Source organism: Aristolochia californica, unplaced genomic scaffold (genome assembly GCF_029961685.1).
Source record: "Aristolochia californica isolate CCGP_79_NKW_82.1479 unplaced genomic scaffold, dmAriCali1.0.hap1 SCAF_5, whole genome shotgun sequence".
In the NCBI taxonomy this organism is placed as follows: Eukaryota; Viridiplantae; Streptophyta; class Magnoliopsida; order Piperales; family Aristolochiaceae; genus Aristolochia; species Aristolochia californica.
Genome location: NW_027182214.1, coordinates 22330681 through 22348766, shown reverse-complemented (window position 1 = coordinate 22348766; position 18086 = coordinate 22330681).

Genomic DNA, 18086 nt, shown 5'->3' with positions numbered 1-18086 from the left:
CAATCCATAAGTCATTTCTTTTAAAAATATTGCTCGTTACGCATAATAAAAAACTTTACAATCATCTTAGATTGTTAGGTTAACTTTTTATTAATGGGGAAAATAATGGCTTGTTTTACAAGGTTAAATATCCCACGCACATTCACTTGAGAATTTAATGAGCATTTGTTATTCTCTTTAAAAGGTTTGGATCCATAGGTCATTTGCATTTTTAACATGTTTCAAGCATGCAAATCCATTTTTAAAACCTGTGTAGAAGAAATCTCTTTCTTTTAAAATTCCAAGCGTAATGCGTTGTGGAACTAGTGGAATTTCGCAAACTTGGAAAACAAATCTTTGGTGTTCATTTGTGGTGTGTAAAAAAATTTTCTTTACTTATATTTGTTGTTTATTAAAAATTTTTCTATTTGTAAACTCTTAAATTTTTATTTTGTTGCTACGGGGTGAAGGTGGAGCGAAAACTAAAAGTTTTGATTTAAGAAAAAAGTGTACATCTAAAATGGAAATGCACAATGCACAAATGTAGAGAGAGATTATTCCAAAGAGTGTTTGCAATTTTTAGGGATTGTAAGCTCTTTTTAGTTTTTATATCTCAGGTTTTGCAATCGTCGGGAAAGGGGAGGTAGGCGGTTTTTAACTGAGTGTTGACTCCCAATCCATAAGTCATTTCTTAAAAATTTTAAGCCCGTTACGCATGATAAATCACTTTACAATCATTTACGATTATTAGGTCAGCTTTTTGCAAATGCGCAAAATAATGGCTTGTTTGACTGGAGTAAATATCCCACCGCATGTTCACTTGAGAATTTCATGAGTGTTTGTTATTCTCTTTAAAAGGTTTGGATCCATAGGTCATTTGCATCTTTAACATGTTTCAAGAATGCATATCAATTTTGAAAACATGTGTAGAAGAAATCTCTTTCTTATAAAATTCCAAGTGTAATGGGTTGTTGAACTAGTGGAATTTCCAAAACTTGTATAACAAAACATGTGTGTACATTTTTGGTTTGTGAATAAATTTTATTTACTTACATTTGTTATTGTTTAAAATTTTTTCCATACATAAACTCTAAAATTTTCATTATGGTGTGATCTATTTACCTTTTTTGTTTACGGGATGAAGGGAGAGCGAAAACTCAAAGTTTTGATTTAAGAAAAAAATGTACATCTAAAATTGAAATGCACAATGCACAAATGTAGAGTGAGATAATTCCAAAGTGTGTCTATAATTTTTAGGGATTGTAAGCTCTTTTTAGTTTTTATATCTCAGGTTTTGCAATCGTCGGGAAAAGAGGGAGGCGGGGGATTTTTAATTGAGTGTTGACTCCCAATCCATAAGTAATTTCTAACAAAAATATAGCCGTGGGGGATTTGACTGAGTTTTGACTTCCAATCCATGAGTCATTTCTTTGAACAATATAGCCTGTTACGCATGATAAATCACTTTACAATCATCTAGGATTGTTAGGTCAGCTTTTTGTAAATGGGCCAAATAATTGCTTGTTTGGCTCAGATAAATATCAACCCGCACGTTCACTAGAAAATTTAATGCGGGTTTGTAATTCCTTTTATAAGGTTTGGATCCATAGGTCATTTGCATCTTTAACATGTTTAAAGCATGCATATCCATTTTTAAAACATGTGTAGAAGAAATCTCTTTCTTTTAAAATTCCAAGCGTGATAGGTTGTTGAACTAGTGAAATTTCCAAAACATGGATAAAAAAACTTTTGTGTTCATTTGAGGTGTGTCAATAAATTTTCTTTTCTTACATTTATTGTTGTTTTAATTTTTTTTCCATACATAAAGTCTAAAATTTTAATTTTCTTTTGATTTTGAACTAAGTGTTGACTCCCAATCCATAAGTCATTTCCTACAAAAATATAACCCGTTTCGCATGGTCAATCACTTTACAATCATCTATGATTGTTAGGCCAACTTTTTTTAAATGGGCAAAATAATGGTTTGTTTGACTCGGGGTAAATATCCCACGGCATGTTCACTTGAGAATTTAATGAACGTTTGTTATTCTCTTTAAATGCATTGGATCCAAAGGTCATTTGTATATTTAACATGTTTCAAGCATGCATATCCATTTTTAAAACATGTGTAGAAGAAATCTCTTTCATATAAACTTCCAAGCGTAATGGGTCGTCAAACTTGTGGAATTTCCCAAACTTGGATAACAAAACTTTTGTGTTCATTTGTGTTGTGTGAATAAATTTTCTTCACTTAAATTTGTTGTTTTTTTTTTATTTTTTCCGTACTTAAACTCTTAAATTTTCATTTTTTTGTGATCTATTGGCCTTTTTTATTTACGGGATGAATGGAGAGTGAAAACTCAAAGTTTTGATTTAAGAAAAAAGTATAAATCTAAAATTGAAATGTACAATGCACAAATGTAGAGAGAGCTAATTCCAAAGAGTGTTTTTAATTTTTAGGGATTGTAAACTCTTTTTAGCTTTTATATATTTGGTTTTGCAATCGTCGGGAAAAGGGGGAGGTAGGGGATTTTTAACTGAGTGTTGACTCCCAATCCATAAGTCATTTCTAACAAAAATATGGGCCATTATGCATGATCATTCACTTTACAATCATCTATTATTGTTAGGCCAGCCTTTTTTAAATGGGCAAAATAATGCTTTGTTTGACTAGTGTAAATATCTCACCGCATGTTCACTTGATAATTTAATGAGCGTTTGTTATTCTCTTTAAAAGGTTTGGATCCATAGGTCATTTGCATCTTTAAATTGTTTTAAGCATGCATATCCATTTTTAAAACAAGTGTATAAGAAATATCTTTCTTATAAAATTCCAAGTGTAATGGGTTGTTGAACTAGTGGAATTTCCCATCCATGGATAACAAAACTTTTGTGTTCATTATAGGAGTGTGAATCAATTTTCTTTACTTATATTTTTTGATGTTTTAAATTTTTTCCATACAAAAACTCTAAAATTTTAACTTTGTTGTGATCTTTTCACCTTTTTGGTTTATGGGATGAAGAGAGAGCGAAAACTCATTGTTTTGATTTAAGAAAAAAGTATACATCTAAAATGGAAAGACACAATGACCAAATGTAGAGAGAGATAATTCCAAAGAGTGACTATAATTTTTAGGGATTGTAAACTCTTTTTTATTTTTTATATATTAGGTTTTGCAATCATCGGGACAAGTGGGCGGTAGGGGATTTTTAACTAAGTGTTGACTCCCAATCCATAAGTCATTTCTTACAAAAATATAGCCCGTTACGCATGATCAATCACTTTACAATCATCTATGATTGTTAGGCCAACTTTTTGTAAATGGGAAAAATGATGGTTTGTTTGACTCGGGTAAATATCCCACCGCACGTTCACTTGAGAATTTAATGAGCGTTTTTAATTCTCTTTAAAAGGTTTGGATTCGTAGGTCATTTTCATTTTTAACATATTTCATGCATGCATATCCATTTTTAAAACACGAGTAAAAGAAATATATTTCTTGTAAAATTCCAAGCGTAATGGGTTGTTGAACTAGTGAAATTCCAGAAATATGGATAACATAACTTTTGTGTTGATTTTTGGTGTGTGAATAAATTTTCTTTACTTAAATTTATTGTTGTTTTAAATTTTTTTCGACATAAACTCTAAAATTTTCATATTGTTGTGATCTATTTGCTTTTTTTGTTTACGGGAGGAAGGAAGAACAAAAACTCAAAATTATGATTTTTGAAAAAAGTATACATCTTAAATGGATATGCACAATGCACAAATGTAGAGAGAGATAATTCCAGAGTGTGTCCGTAATTTTAGGGGTTCCAAACTCTTTTTAGTTTTTATATATTAGGTTTTGCAATCATCGGGAAAAGAGGGAGGCGGGGGATTTTTAACTGTGTTTTGACTCCCAATCCATAAATCATTTCTTAAAAAAGTAGAGCCCGTTACCCTTCATAAATCACCTTACAATCATCTTTGATAGTCAGGTCAGCTTTTTGTAAATGGGCAAAATAATGGCTTCTTTGACTCGAGAAAATATCCCACCGCACATTCACTTGAGAAATTAATGAGCGTTTGTTATTCTCTTTGTAAAGTTTGGAACTGCAGGTTTATTCCATCTTTAACATGTTTCAAGCATGCATATCCATTTTTAAAAAATGTGTAGAAGAAATCTCTTTCTTATAAAATTCCAAGCGTAATGGGTTGTTGTACTAGTGGAACTTCCCAAACTTGGATAAAAAAACTTTTGTGTTCATTTGTGGTGTGTGAATAAATTTTCTATACTTACATTTGTTGTTGTTTTAAATTTTTTCCGTACCTAAACTATTAAATTTTCATTTAGTTCTGATCTATTTGCCTTTTTTCTTTACGAGATGAAGCGAGAGCGAAAACTTAAAGTTATGATTTAAGAAAAAAGTATACATCTAAAATGGAAATGCACAAAGCACAAATGTAGAGAGAGATAATTCCAAAGTGTGCCTGTATTTTTTAGAGATTGTAAACTCTTTTTAGTTTTTGTATCTTAGGTTTTGCAATCGTCGGGAAAAGGGGGAGGCAGGGGATTTTTAACTGAGTCTTGACTCCCAATCCATAAGCCATTTCTTACATAAATATTGCCCGTTACGCATTTTAAATCACTGAGGTCAGCTTTTTGTAAATAGACAAAATAATGGCTTGTTTGACTCGGGTAAATATCCCACCGCACGTTCACTTGAGAATTTAATGAGCGTTTGTTATTCTCTTTAAAAGGTTTGGATCCATAGGTCATTTGCATCTATAACATATTTCAAGCATGCATTTCCATTTTTAAAACATGTGTTGAAGAAAGATCTTTCTTATAAAATTGCAAGCGCAATGGGTTGTTGAACTGGTGGAATTTCCCAAAGTTGGATAACGAAACTTTTGTGTTCATTTGTGGTGTGTTAATAAACTCTAAAATTTTAATTTTGTTGTGATCTATTCGCCTTTTTTGTTTACACGATGAAGGGAGAGCAAAAACTCAAAGTTTTGATTTAAGAAAAAAATGGAAATACACAATGCTCAAATGTAGAGAAAGAAAATTCCAAGGAGTCTCTGTAATTTTTAGGGATTGTAAACTCTTTTTAGTTTTTATATATTAGGTTTTTCAATCGTCAAGAGAAAGGGCAGGCAGGGGATTTTTACTGAGTGTTGACTCCCAATCCATAAGTCATTTCTTACAAAATTAAAGCCCGTTAAGCATTATAAAAAACTTTACAATCATATATGATTGTTAGGTCAGCTTTTTGTAAATGGGCAAAATAATGGCTTGTTTTACTCGGGTAAATATCCCTCGCACGTTCACTAGGAAATTTAATGAGCATTTGTTATTCTCTTTAAAAGGTTTGGATCTTTAGGTCATTTGCATCTTTAACATCTTTCAAGCATGCACATCCATTTTATAATATGTTTAGAAAAAATCTCTTTCTTATAAAATTCCAAGCGTAATGGAATGTTGAGCTAGGGGAATTTTCCAAACTTAGATAACAAAACTTTTGTGCTCATTTGTGGTGTGTGAATAAATTTTATTTACTTAATTTTGTTGTCATTTTATATTTTTTCCGTACATAAACTCTATAAGTTTCATTTTGTTGTGATCTATTTGCCTTTTTTGATTACCGGATGAAGGGAGAGGGAAAACTCAAAGTTTTGATTTAAGAAAAAATTATACATCTAAAATGGAAATGCACAATGCACAAATGTACAGAGAGATAATTCCAAAGTGTGTCTATAAATTTTAGGGATTTTAAACTGTTTTTTGTTTTTATATATTAGGATTTTCAATCGTCTGGAAAAGGGGGAGGCAAGGGATTTTTAATTGAGTTGTTGAACTAGTGGAATTTCCCAAACATGGATAACAAAACTTTTGTGTTCATTTGTGGTGTGTGAATAAATTTTCTTTACTTATATTTTTTATTATTTTAAATTGTTTCCATAAATAAATTCTAAAATTTTAATTTTTTTGTGATCTTTTCGCCATTTTTTGGTTTACATGATGAAGGGAGAACGAAATCTCAAAGTTTTGATTAAAGAAAAAAGTACACATCTAAAATGGAAATGCACAATGCACAAATGTTGAGAGAGATAATTCCTAAGAGTGTCTATAATTTTAAGGGATTGTTAACTCTTTTTATTTTTAAATATTTTTTTTTTGCAATCGTCGGGAAAAGGGGGAGGCGAGGGATTTTTAACTGAGTGTTGACTCCCAATCCATAAGTCATTTCTTACAAAAATATAGCATGTAACAAATTATAAATCACTTTACAATCATGTATGATTATTAGGTAAACTTTTTGTAAATGGGCAAAATAATGGCTTGTTTTAGTAAGTTAAATATGCCACTGCACGTTCACTTGAGAATTTAATGAGTGTTTGTTATTCTCTTTAAAAGGTTTAGATCCATAAGTCATTTGCATTTTTAACGTGTGAATAAATTTTCTTTACTTATATTTGTTATTTTTTTAAAAAAATTTCATACATAAACTCTAAAATTTTCATTTGTTGTGATCTATTTGCCTTTTTTGTTTATGGGATGGTGGAAGAGCGGAAACTCCAAGTTTTGATTTTAGAAAAAAGTATACATCTAAAATGTAAATGCACAGTGCACAAATATAGAGAGAGATAATTCCAAAGTGTGTCCGTAATTTTTTGGGGTTGTAAACTCTTTTTAGTTTCTATATATTAGGTTTTGCAATTGTTGGGAAAAGAGGAAGGCGGGGGATTTTTAACTGTGTTGACTCCCAATCCGTAAGTCTTTTCTTACAAAAATAAAGCCCGTTACGCATTATAAATCACTTTACAATCATCTATGATTGTTAGGTCAATTTTTTTTAAATGGGCAAAATAATGGCTTGTTTTACTCGGGTAAATATCCAAACCACATGTTCACTTGAGAATTTATTGAGAGCTTGTTATTCTCTTTAAAAGGTTTGGATCCATAGGTGGAAGAAATCTCTTTCTTGTAAAATTCCAAGCGTAATGGGTTGTTGAACTAGTGGAATTTCCCAAACTGTGATAACAAAACTTTTGTGTTCATTTGTGGTGTGTGAATAAATTTTCTTTACTTACATTTGTTTTTGTTTTAAATATTTTTCCTTACATAAACCCTAAAATTTTGATTTTGTTGTGATCTATTTGCCTTTATTGTATATGGGATCAAGGGAGAGCGAAAACTCAAAGTTTTGATTTTTGAAAAAAGCATACATCTAAAATGGAATTGCACAATACACAAATGTATAGAGAGATATTTTCTAAGAGTGTCTGTAATTTTTAGGGATTGTAAACTCTTTTTATTTTTTATATAGTAGATTTTGCAATCATCGGGAACAAGGGGAGGTAGTGGATTTTTAACTAAGTGTTGACTCCCAATCCACAAGTCATTTCTTAAAAAAATATAGGCCATTACGCTTGATCAATCACTTTACAATGATCTATGATTGTTAGGCCAGATTTTTTTAAATGGGAAAATAATGTTTGTTTCACTCGGGTAAATTTCCCACCGCAACTTCACTTAAGAATTTAATGAGCGTTTGTAATTCTCTTTAAGAGGTTTGGATCCATAGGTCATTTGTATCTTTAACATGTTTCAAGCATGCTTATCCATTTTTAAAACATTTGTAGAAGAAATCTCTTTCTTATAATATTCCAAGCATAATGGGTTGTTGAACTAGTGGAATTCCCCAAACATGCAAAACAAAACTTTTGTGTTCATTTTTGGTGTGTGAATAAATTTTATATACTTACATTTGTTGTTTTTTTCAATTTTTTCCATACATTAACTCTAAAATTTTCATTTTGTTGTGATCTATTTACCTTTTTTTTTTATGGGATGAAGGTAGAGAGAAAATTGAATGTTTTGAATTTAGAAAAAAATATACATCTAAAATGGAAATGCACAATACAAAAATGTAGAGAAAGATAATTCAAAAGTGTGTCCTTAATTTTAGAGGATTGTAAACTCTTCTTAGTTTTTATATATATGGTTTTGCAATCATCGGGAAAAGAGGGAGGCAAGGGATTTTTAACTGTGTGTTAACTCCCAATCTATAAATTATTTCTTACAAAAATATTGCCCGTTAAGCTTGATAAATAACTTCACAATCTTCTATGATTGTTAGGTCAACATTTTGTAAATGGGAAAAATATTGGTTTGTTTGATTCGGGTAAATATCCCACAGCAAGTTCATTTGAGAATTTAATTAGCATTTGTCATTCTCTTTAAAAAGTTTGGACCCATAGGTCATTTGCATCTTTAACATGTTTCAAGCATGCATATCCATTTTTAAAACATGTGTAGAAGAAATCTCTTTCTTAAAAAATACCAAAAGTAATGGGTTGTTGAACTAGTGGAATTCCCCAAACACACCTAACAATACTTTTGTATTATTTTTTGGTGTGTGAATAAATTTTCTTTACTTAAATTTGTTGTTGTTTTAAATTTTGTCCATACATAAACTCTAAAATTTTCATTTTGTTGTGATCTCTTTGCCTTTTTTGTTTAGGGGATGAAGCGAGAGCGAAAAACTTAAAATTTTGATTTAAGAAAAAAGTATACATCTCAAATGGAAATGCACAATGCACAAATGTAGAGAGAGATAATTCAGAGAGTTTCTGTAATTTTTACGAATTGTAAACTCTATTTAGTTTTTATATATGAGGTTTTGCAATCGTCGGGAAAAGGGGGGGGGGGGATTTTAACTGAGTGTTGACTCCCAATCCATACGTCATTTCTTAAAAAAATATAGCCCGTTATGCATAATCAATCACTTTAATATCATTTATGATTCTTAGGTCAGCTTTTTGTAAATGGGAAAAATAATGGCTTATTTTACTCGGTTAAATATCCCACGCACGTTCACTTGAAAATTTAATGAGTGTTTTTTTATTCTCTTTAAAAGGTTTGGATCTATAGGTCATTTGCATCTTTAACATCTTTCAAGTATGCATATCCATTTTTAAAACATGTGTAGAAGAAATCTCTTTCTTATAAAATTCCTAGCGAAATGGGTTGTTGTACTTGGGAATTTCCAAAACTTGGATAACAAAACTTTTGTGTTCATTTGTGGTGTGTGAATACATTTTCTTTACTTATATTTGTTTTTGTTTTAATTTTTTTCCATAGATAAACTCTAAAATTTTCATTTTGTTGTGATCTATTTTTCTTTTTTGATTACTCGATGAAGGGAGAGCGAAAACTCAAAGTTTTGATTTAAGAAAAAATTATACATCTAAAATGGAAATGCACAATGCACAAATGTAGAGAAAGATAATTCCAAAGTGTGTCCGTGATTTTTAGGGATCGTAAACTCTTTTTAGTTTTTATATATTAGGTTTTGCTATAGTCGGGAAAAGGGGCTAGCGGGAGATTTTTAACTTACTGTTGACTCCGAATCCGTAAGTCATTTCTTACTAAAATAGAGCCCATTATGCATGATAAATCACATTACAATCATCTATGATTTTTATGTCAGCTTTTTGTAAATGGGCAAAATAATGGCTTTTTTGACTCGGGTAAATATCCCACCGCACGTTCACTTGTGAATTTAATGTGCATTTAATTATTCTCCTCAAGAGGTTTTGATCAATACATGATTTGCATCTTTAACATGTTTCAAGCATGCATATCCATTTTTAAAACAAGTGTACAAGAAACCTCTTCCTTGTAAATTTCCAAGCGTAATGGGTTGTCGACCAAGTGGAATTTCCTAAACTTGGATAACAAAAATTTTGTGTCCATTTGTGCTGTGTGAATAAATTTTCATTACTTAAATTGGTTGTTGTTTTAATTTTTTTTGTACATAAACTCTAAAATTTTCATTTTGTTGTGATCTGTTTGTCTTTTTTGTTCACGGGATGAAGGAAGAACGAAAACTCAAAGTTTTGATTTAAGATAAAAGTATACATTTAAAATAGAAATGCACAATGCAAAAATTTAGAGAGAGATAATTCCAAAGAGTGTCTTTAATTTTTAGGAATTGAAAACTCTTTTTAGTTTTTAAAGATTAGGGTTTACAATCGTCGGGAAAAAGGGGGAGGCGGAGGATTTTTAACTGAGTGTTGACTCCGAATCCAGAAGTCATTTCTTACAAAAATATAGCCCGTTATGCATTATAAATCACTTTACCATCATCAGAGATTGTTAGTTCAGCTTTTTGTAAATGGGCAAAATAATGGCTTGTTTTACGTAGGTAAATATCCCTCCGCATGTTCACTGGAGAATTTAATGAGCGTTTGTTATTCTCTTTAAAAGGTTTGGATCCATAGGTCATTTGCATCTTTAACATCTTTCAAGCATGCATATCCATTTTTAAAACATGTGTAGATGAAATCTCTTTCTTATAAAATTCCTAGCGTAATGGGTTGTTGAACTAGTGGAATTTCCCCAACAGGGATATAAAAACTTTTGTGTTTATTTGTGGTGTTTGAATAAATTTTCTTTACTTACATTTTTCGTTCTTTTAAATATTTTCCATTCATAAACTCTAAAATTTTAATTTTGTTGTGGTCTATTCGCCTTTTCTTACGGGTTGAAGGAAGAGCGAAAACTCAAAATTTTGATTTAAGAAAAAAGTATACATCTAAAATGGAAACGCACACTGCACAAATGTAGAGAGAGATAATTCTGAAGAGTGTCTGTACTTTTTAGGGATTGTAAAATCTTTTTAGTTTTTAAATATTACCTTTTGCAATCGATGAGAAAAGGGGGAGGCGGAGGATTTTTAAATGAGTGTTGACTCCCAATCCATAAGTAATTTCTTAAAAAAAAATAGCCCGTTATGCATTTTAAATCACTTTACAATCATCTATGATTGTTAGGTCAGCTCTTTGTAAATGGGCAAAATATTGGTTTGTTTTACTCAGGAAAATATCTTATCTCACGTTCACTTGAGAATTTAATGAGCGTTTGTTATTCTCTTTAAACAGGTTTAGATCCATAGGTCATTTTCATCTTTAACATGTTTCAAGCTTTCATATCCATTTTTAAAACATGTTTAGAAGAAATCTCTTGCTTATAAACTTCCAAGTGTAATGGGTTGTCGAACTAGTGGAATTTCCCAAACTTGGATAACAAAACTTTTGTGTTCATTTGTGGTGTGTGAATATATTTTCTTTCTTACATCTATTTTTGTTTTAAATTTTTTCCGTACATAAACTCTAAAATTTTCATTTTGTAGTGATCTATTTGCATTTTTTGTTTACGGGATGAAGGGACAGTGAAAACTCAAAGTTTTGATTTAAGAAAAAAGTATACATCTAAAATGGAAATGCGCAATGCACAAATGAAGAGAAAGATAATTTCTAAGAGTGTGAGTAATTTTTAGAGATTTTAAACTCTTTTTAGTTTTTATATATTATATTTTGTAATCGTCGGGAAAATGGGGAGGCAAGAGATTTTTAACTCAGTGTTGACTCCCAATCCATAAGTAATTTCTTACAAAAATATAGCTCATTACGCAAGATCAATCACTTTATAATCATCTATGATTGTTAGGCCAACTTTTTTAAAAAAAGAAAAATAATGGCTTGTTTGACTCCGGTAAATATCCCACCGCACATTCACTTGAGAATTTAATGATCGTTTGTAATTCTCTTTAAAAGGTTTGGATCCATAGGTCATTTGCATCTTTAACATGTTTCAAGCATGCATATCCATTTTATAAACATGTGTAGAAGAAATATCTTTCTTATAAAATTCCAAGTGTAATGGGTCATTGAACAAGTGGAATTTCTCAAACTTGGATAACAAAACTTTTCTGTTCATGTGTTGTGTGTAAATAAATTTTCTTTACTTACATTTTTTGTAGGTTAAATTTTTTTCTGTACTTAACTCTAAAATTTTCATTTTGTTGTGATTTGTTTGTCTTTTTTGTTTTCAGGATTAAGGGAGAGTCAAAACTTCAAAGTTTCAATTTAAGAAAATAGTATACATCTAAAATTGAAATGCAGAACGCCCAAATGTAGAGAGAGAAAATTCAAAAGAATGTCTGTAATTTTTAGGGATTGGAAAATATTTTTAGTTTTAATATATTAGGTTTTGCAATCATCAGGAAAAGGGGGAGGCAGGGAATTTTTACCTTAATGTTGAATCCCAATCCATATGTCATTTCTTACAAAAATATAGCCCGTCACGCATGATCAATCACTTTACAATCATCTATGATTGTTAGGCCAACATTTTGTAAAAGGGCAATCTACTGGTTTGTTGGACTCCGGTAAATATCCCACTGCACGTTCACTTGAGAATTTAATGAGCATTTTTAATTCTCTTTAAATGGTTTGGATCCATACGTCTTTGGCATCTTTAACATTTTTCAAGCATGCATATCCATTTTTAAAAAATATGTAGAAGAAACTTTTTCTTATAAAATTCCAAGCGTAATGGGTTGTTGAACTAGTGGAATTCCCAAAACCTGGATAACAACACTTTTGTGTTCGTTTGTGGTGTGTGAATAAATTTTTTATACTTACATTTGTCGTTGTTTTAAATATTTTCCATACATGAACTCTTAAATTTTCATTTTGTTGTGATGTATTTTCCTTTTTTTGTTTATGGAAAGAAGGAAGAGCGAAAACTCAAAGTTTTGATTTTAGAAAAAAGTATTCATATAAAATGGAAATTTACAATGCACAAATGTAGAGAGTGATAATTCCAAAGCTTGTCCATAATTCTTAGGGCTTGTAAAATATTTTTAGTTTTTATAATTTAGGTTAATCGTCAGGAAAAGGGGGAGGCGGGGTAATTTTAACTGTGTTTTGACTCCCAATCCATAAATCATTTCTTACAAAAATATATCCCGTTACGCTTGATCAATCACTTTACAATCATCTATGATTGTTAGACCAACTTTTTGTAAATGAGCAAAACAATGGTTTGTTTGACTCGGGTAAATATCCCACCACACATTCACTTGAAAATTTAATGAGCATTTGTAATTCTCTTTAAAAGGTTTGGATTTATTGGTTATTTGAATCTTTAACATGTTTCAAGCAAGCATATCCATTTTTAAAACTTGTGTAGAAGAAATTTTTTTCTTATAAAATTCCAAGCGTAATGGGTTGTTGAACTAGTGGAATTCCCCAAACATGGATAACAAAACTTTTGGATTCATTTGTAGTATGTGAATAAATTTTATTTACTTACATTTGTTGTTGTTTTAAATTTTTTCCAAACATAAACTCTAAAATGTACATTTTGTTGTGACCTATTTGCCTTTTTTGTTTTCGGGATGAAGGAAAAGCGAAAACTTAAGTTTTAATTTTAGAAAAAAGCAAACATTTAAAATGGAAATGCACAATTCACAAATGAAGAGAGTGTTAATTCCAAAGTGTGTCCGTAATATTTATGGATTTTAAACTCTTTTTAGTTTTTATATATTAGGTTTTGCAATCGTCTGGAAAAGGGGAGGCTGGGGATTTTTAACTGTATGTTGACTCCCAATCTATAAATAATTTCATACAAAAATGTAGCCCGTTTGGCTAGATAAATCACTTTACAATCATCTATGATTGTTAGGTTAACTTTTTGTAAATCAGCAAAAAAATGTCTTGTTTGGCTCAGGTAAATATCCCACCACAGGTCCATTTGGGAAATTAATGAGCTTTTTTTATTCTCTTTAAAAAGTTTGGATCCATAGGTCATTTGCATCTTTAACTTGTTTCAAGCATGTATATCCATTTTTAAAACATGTGTAGAAGAAATCTCTTTCTTTTAAAATTCCAACCGTAATGGGTTGTTGAACTAGTGGAATTTCTAAAACTTGGATAACAAAAATTTTGTGTTCCTTTGTGGTGTGTGAATAAATTTTCTTTACTTACATTTTTTGTTGTTTTAAATTTTTCCGTACATAAACTCTAAAATTTTCATTTGGTTGTGATCTATTTGCCGTTTTTGTTTACGGGATGATGGAAGAGCAAAAACTCAAAGTTTTTATTTTAGAAAAAATTATACATCTAAAATGGAAATGCACAATGTACAAATGTAGAGAAAGATATTTCCAAAGTGTGTCTGTAATTTTTAAGGATTGTAAACTCCTTTTAGTTTTTATATATTAGGTTTTGCAATCGTCAGGAAAAGGGGGAGGCGGGGGATTTTTAACTGTATGTTGACTCCCAATCCATAAATAATTTCATACTAAAATATAGCCCGTTAGGCTTGATAAATCACTTTACAATCATCTATGATTGTTCGGTCAGCTTTTTTGTAAATCGGCAAAATAATGGCTTGTTTGGCTCGGGTAAATATCCCACCACAGGTTCACCTTGGAAATTAATGAGCGTTTGTTATTCTTTTTAAAAAATCTGGATCCATAGGTCATTTGCATCTTTAACACGTTTCAAGCATGCATATCCATTTTTAAAACATGTGTAGATGAAATCTGTTTCTTATAAAATTCCAAGCGTAATGGGTTGTTGAACTAGTGCAATTTCCTAAACTTGGATAACAAAACTTTTGTGTTCATTTGTGGTGTGTAAATAAATTTTCTTTACTTACATTTATTGTTGTTTTGAATTTTTTCCGCACATAAACAGTAAATTTTTTTAGTATGTTGTGATCTATTTGCCTTTTTTGTTTACAGGAAGAAAGGAGAGCGAAAACTCAAAGTTTTGATTTCAGAAAAAAGTATACATCTAAAATGGAAATGCACAATGCACAAATGTAGTGAGAGATAATTCCAAAGAGTCTCTGTAATTTTTAGGGATTGTAAACTCTTTTTAGTTTTTATATATTAGGGTTTGCAATCGTTGGGAAAAGGGGGAGGCAAGGATTTTTAACTGAGTGTTGACTCACGATCCATAAGTCATTTCTTACAAAAATATAGCCCGTTATGCATGATAAATTACTTTACAATCATCTACGATTGTTACGTCAGCGTTTCTTAAAAGGGCAAAATAATGGCTTGTTTTACTCTTGTAAATATCCCACCACACGTTCACTTGGGAATTTAATGACCGTTTGTTATTCTATTTAAAAGGTTTGGATCCATAGGTCATTTGCATCTTTAACATTTTTCAAGCATGCATATCCAATTTTAAAACATACGAAGAAGAAATCTCTTTCTTATAAAATTCCAAGCGTAATGGGTTGTTGAACTAGTGGAATTTTCCAAACTTGGATAACAACACTTTTGTGTTCATTTGTGGTGTGTAAATAAATTTTATTTTCTTACATTTGTTGTTGATTTAAATTTTTTACCCCGTACAAAAACTCTAAAATTTTCATTTTGTTTTGATCTATTTGCCTTTTTGTTTACGGGATGAAGTGCGAGCGAAAACTCAAAGTTTTGATTTAAGAAAAAAGTATACACCTAAAATATAAATGCATGATGCACAAATGTAAAGAAAGATAATTCCAAAGAGTCTCTGTAATTTTTAGGGATTGTAAACACTTTTTAGTTTTTATATATTAGGTTTTGCAATCGTCGGGAAAAGTGGGAGCCAGGGAATTTTAAACTGAGTGTTGATTCCCAATCCATAAGTTATTTCTTAGTAGAATATAGCTCGTTACACATGATCGATCACTTTACAATCATCTATGATTGTTTGGCCAACGTTTTGTAAATGGCCAAAATAATTGTTTGTTGGACTCGGACAAATATCCCACCGCACGTTCACTTGAGAATTTATGAATGCTTGTAATTCTCTTTAAAAGGTTTGGATCCATAGGTCATTTGCATCTTTAACATGTTTCAGGCATGCATATCCATTTTAGAAACATGTGAAGAAGAAATTTATTTCTTATAAAATTCCAAGCGTAATGGGTTGTTGAACTAATTGAATTACCCAAACTTGGATAACAAAACTTTTGTGTTCATTTGTGGTGAGTGAATAAATTTTCTTTACTTACATTTGTTGTTATTTTACAATTTTTCCGTACATAAACTCTAAAATTTTCATTTTGTTGTGATCTATTTGCCTTTTTTGTTTACGGGATGAAGGGAGAGCGAAAACTCAATGTTTTGATTTAAGAAAAAAGAATACATCTAAAATGGAAATGCACAATGCAAAAATGTAGAAAGAGATAATTCCAAAGAGTCTCTGTAGTTTTTATGGATTGAAATTTTTTTTTAGTTTTTAAATATTTGGTTTTGCATTCGTTGGGAAAAAGGGGGAGGCGGGGATTTTAACTGAGTGTTGACTCCCAATGCATATGTCTTTTCTTTCAAAAATATTGCCCGTTGTGCATCATAAATCACTTTACAATCATCTATGATTGTAAGGTCAACTTTTTGTAAATCGGAAAAATAATGGCTCATTTTTCTCTGGTAAATATCCCACCACACGTTCACCTGAGAATTTAATGAGTGTTTGTTATTCTCTTTAAAAGGTTTGGAGACATAAGTCATTTTCATCTTTAACATGTTTCAAGCCTGCATATCCATTTTTAAAACATATGTAGAAGAAATCACTTTCTTATAAAATTCCAAGCATATTGGGTTGTTGAACTAGTTGAATTCCACATATATGGATAACAACACTTTTGTGTTGATTTGTGGTGTGTGAATAAATTTTCTTTATTTACATTTGTAGTCGTTTTAAATATTTTCCATACAGAAACTCTAAAATTTTCATTTTGTTGTGATGTATTTGCCTTTTTTGTTTACGGGATGAAGGAAGACCAAAAACTCAAAGTATTGATTCAAGAAAAAAGTATACATCTAAAATGTAAATGCACAATGCACAAATTTAGAGAGAGATAATTCCAAAGAGTGTCTGTAATTTTTTGAGATTGTAAACTCTCTTTAGTTTTTATAAATTAAATTTTGCAAACTTCGGGAAAAAAGGGAAGCAGCTATTTTTTAACTAAGTTGACTCCCATTCCATAAACTATTTCTTACAAAAATATAGCTCCTTACGCTTGATCAATCACTTTACTATCATTTATGATTGTTAGGCCAGCTATTTGTGAATAGGCAAAATAATGATTTGTTTGACTCGGGTAAGTATCCCACCGCACGTTCACTTGAGAATTTAATGGGCGTCTGTAATTCTCTTTAAAAGGATTGGATCCATAGGTCATTTCCATCTTTAATATGTTTCAAGCATGCATAACCATTTTTAGAACATGTGTAGAAGAAATCTCTTTCTTATAAAATTCCCAGCGTAATGGGTTGTTGAACAAGTGGAATTCCCAAAACATGGATAACAAAACTTTTGTGTGCATTTGTGGTGTGCGAATAAATTTTCATTACCTATATTTGTAGTAGTTTTAAATTTTTTCCTTGCATAAACTCTAAAATTTTCATTTTGTTGTGATGTATTTGCCTTTTTTTTTTACAGGATGAAGGAAGAGTAAAAATTCAAAGTTTTTATTTTACAAAAAATTAAACATCTAAAATGGAAATGCACAATGCACAAATATAGAGAGAGATAATTCCAAAGTGTGTCTGTAATCTTTAGGGATTGTAAACTCTTTTTAGTTTTTATACATTAGGTTTTGCAATAGTCCGGAAAAGGGGGAGGCGGGGGTTTTTTAATAGAGTGTTGACTCCCAATCCATAAGTCATTTCTTACAAAAATATAGCCCGTTACACATTATAAATCACTTTACAATCATCTATGATTGTTAGGTCAGCTTTTTGTAAATGGGCAAACAATGGCTTGTTTGACTAGGGTAAATATCCTACTGCATGTTCACTTGAGAATTTAATGAGCGTTTGTTATTCTCTTTAAAAGGTTTGGTTCCATAGCTCAGTTGCATCTTTAACATGTTTCAAGCATGCATATCTATTTTTAAAACATCTGAAGATGAAATCTCTTTCTTATAAAATTCCAAGCGTAATGGGATGTTGAACTAGTGGAATTTCCCAAACTTGGATAACAAAACTTTTGTGTTCACTTGTGGTGTGTGAATAAATTTTCTTTACTTACATTTGTTGTTGTTTTAAATTTCTTCCATACATAAACTCTAAAATTTTCATTTTGTTGTGATCTATTTGCCTTTTTTGTTTACGGAATGAAGGGAGAACGAAAACTTAAAGTTTTGATTTAAGAAAAAAGTATACATCTAAAGTGGAAATGCACAATGTACAAATGTAGAGAGAGATAATTCCAAAGAGTGTCTATAATTTTTAGGGATTGTAAACTCTATTTAGTT